The sequence below is a fragment of the Osmia lignaria genome, unplaced genomic scaffold (assembly GCF_051020975.1).
Source record: "Osmia lignaria lignaria isolate PbOS001 unplaced genomic scaffold, iyOsmLign1 scaffold0050, whole genome shotgun sequence".
NCBI classification, from domain to species: domain Eukaryota; kingdom Metazoa; phylum Arthropoda; class Insecta; order Hymenoptera; family Megachilidae; genus Osmia; species Osmia lignaria.
In genome coordinates this window covers 117,501-120,000 of record NW_027478191.1, presented here as the reverse complement: position 1 = coordinate 120,000, position 2,500 = coordinate 117,501, and the positions used below count along the sequence as shown (strand labels likewise).

General features: G+C 44.2%; 1 non-coding gene across 1 annotated transcript; it reads left to right on the top strand.

Annotated features, from left to right (window-relative positions):
- Positions 1–1,077: 1,077 nt before the first annotated feature.
- Positions 1,078–1,232, top strand: LOC143307290 (5.8S ribosomal RNA). The gene has a single exon (XR_013064466.1). It is a non-coding gene; the product is annotated as a 5.8S ribosomal RNA (ribosomal RNA).
- The last annotated feature ends 1,268 nt before the right edge of the window (positions 1,233–2,500 follow it).

The following is a 2,500-nucleotide window of genomic DNA, read 5'->3' as shown; positions in this document are numbered from 1 at the left end:
TTGATCGGGTACAAACAAGTCGTAAGAAACAAACAAACAAACCACAAAAATACAAGTCGTAAAAAAACAAACTTCTGTTGGTTAACCTACAATATGAAGGATCGAAATGAAAGAAGGATCATATTATTACAAACCGAAAGTGAAGGATCATTAAAATTGAAATACAATATATATAAATATATAAATGTACCCGTCGTTGCGACACCCTAGTTAAATGGAAAGATATAAAAAAGAGAGAAAAGGAATACAGATGACCCGCCGTCTGATCTTTGCTAAATGATCTGGCATCACCGGAGTTTTTTTGGTCCGTGTTGCGTTCGCTCTATTCGAAATGAAACTCGCGGAGGCGAAGAATTGTTAAAAGTTTACGAAGCGTCTAGGAGTGGTTAAAACTGAGAGAGTTGAAACTACGATGTATTAGAACGAGCAACCGTCGAAACTTTGTTTTCGCGACGTTCTTTTCGTCGCTCTCGTCCCCACGCTCCTACGCTTTGGTTGTTTCTTTGCCATCCGTGTTGCGATAAAAAGATTTCTCCATTGTCCAAAAAGGACGGATCGAGATTCCTCTTTCGAGAGGGAGAGAGAGGTACTTGCGGGTAACCTGGAATCTACGAAACCCGCACCGTGGTAAGATTCGTGCGTCCGCCTGATCGATGTGTGTTGTTTACGGACCGGCTGAGAAGCGACGATAGCGAGTCTTTGAAAAACTATGTGTCCATTAGTTAGACCGATCGTCGCCGGCCGTGTGTCTGTTCGAATCTCGCAACCCACGATTCAGCGACAGGACGCGCGCTCGCATTCCTTGTGTGCGTTCGTACTTTTCAAGGTTTTTAAATGTACTTTACGCCCGACCGTCGAGAGGAGCGTGCCACTGGGCGTTTCTCCGACGGTTTCCGTCCTTGGACGCGATCGTGTCGTCAACGATCGAACAAACAAACAAATACGTTGGCGACGCCCGAATTCGCTCTCCCGCACGCGCCGGGTGGGAGAGTGATGTGGGTATCGAATGTGATGCGTGTTAATAATGAAAATAACACTCTAAAGATCTAAAGAGTTTGAAATACAAAATTTTACGATTACCCTGAACGGTGGATCACTTGGCTCGTGGGTCGATGAAGAACGCAGCTAATTGCGCGTCAACGTGTGAACTGCAGGACACATGAACATCGACATTTCGAACGCACATTGCGGTCCACGGATACAATTCCTGGACCACGCCTGGCTGAGGGTCGTTTTCTTAACAAAAGACTGCTTGCGTTTGCTTCTCGAAAAAAGAGTAATTCATTTCTTTCTAAACATCTCGCCGTCGTTCAACGAAAGTAGAACGTTTCGGAGCGGGATTATCGAACGAAATTGAAAGAATGAATGAACGATAAACAAAGAAAGAGTCGCAACGTACGAGCGATAGTTGGGCAGTTCGTCGGCGTTTGTCGTGGAAACGATGTGACGAAAATCGCAACCGATACACTAAATGCAGGCCGTTAAAGGAGAGAAACAAATTTCGAAATATCTCTTCGAACTAGCGCAAGTGCGTCACGGCGCGCGAGTCGTTCGTTAAAATTTATAAACGACCGCCCGTGAAAGCACCGAGTTCTCGGAAGATAATCTATAAAGATTCTCCATCCTGCTGGAAGTTATCGGATCGGCGCGATTGTTCACTTGTAGAAATCCACGCTCCCGACGTTGCCAGAAACGATATTTACGAAAGGTGTGTCAAAAATAAACGAAAGAAGCTCTCCTATAAATTTAGAAAAAGCAAACGAGTGAAATGTTTGAGATGATAATTTGCTGAAATGCAAGCTCGAATAGCCCCAGGGTTTCGAATGATTCCCCGCGCTTTATACATCTCTCTGTTTACAAACGGTGTATAAATGAAAGATCGCTTCAGATGGGTCGTCGCTGTTTGACGCGCGATGCTGTTCCTTTTTTTTTGTCTGTCTGTGCGTTTAGCTTCGCTAAACAAGTTAAATGGTTAAAAAGCGTCGAAAAAGCGAATACACACGCGACAAGACAAATCTAACGAGTAAAGGAACGCTCCGCTCCAAGATAAAAATGGTTGTTTACAATCAATACAGCGTTTCGGTACCCCTGATCGTAGTCTGAAACTGTGTAACAAAAGAGAGGAAAGCGAATGGTGAAGGAACTTCGAAGCCTCCGTGGCGTGGCTAGAACTTGTGATAAAAGTATGTTTGCAGCAATTATGCATGCTCCCGTTAAAACAGCATTTCAATGTCTCGCATGGCTTAAAGCTCTAGGAGGCTTCAACATTTAGAATACATACGGACTACTTCGTTTGTTAAAGATAAGCGAAGACCGCGCGACCATCGCTCGGTCGTCCAGTCCTCGAAAGTTTTGTTGCGTTCCAAAGAAGAGACAAATGGGGTTTACCCTTGCGCTAAGGGGAGAAGAAGAGAAAAGCAGTTGTTAAATCTAAGAGGTGTGTGGAGTACATCGCGTGTTGGTTAAAATTGTTAAATGAAGTATACGCGAAATGTTCTCT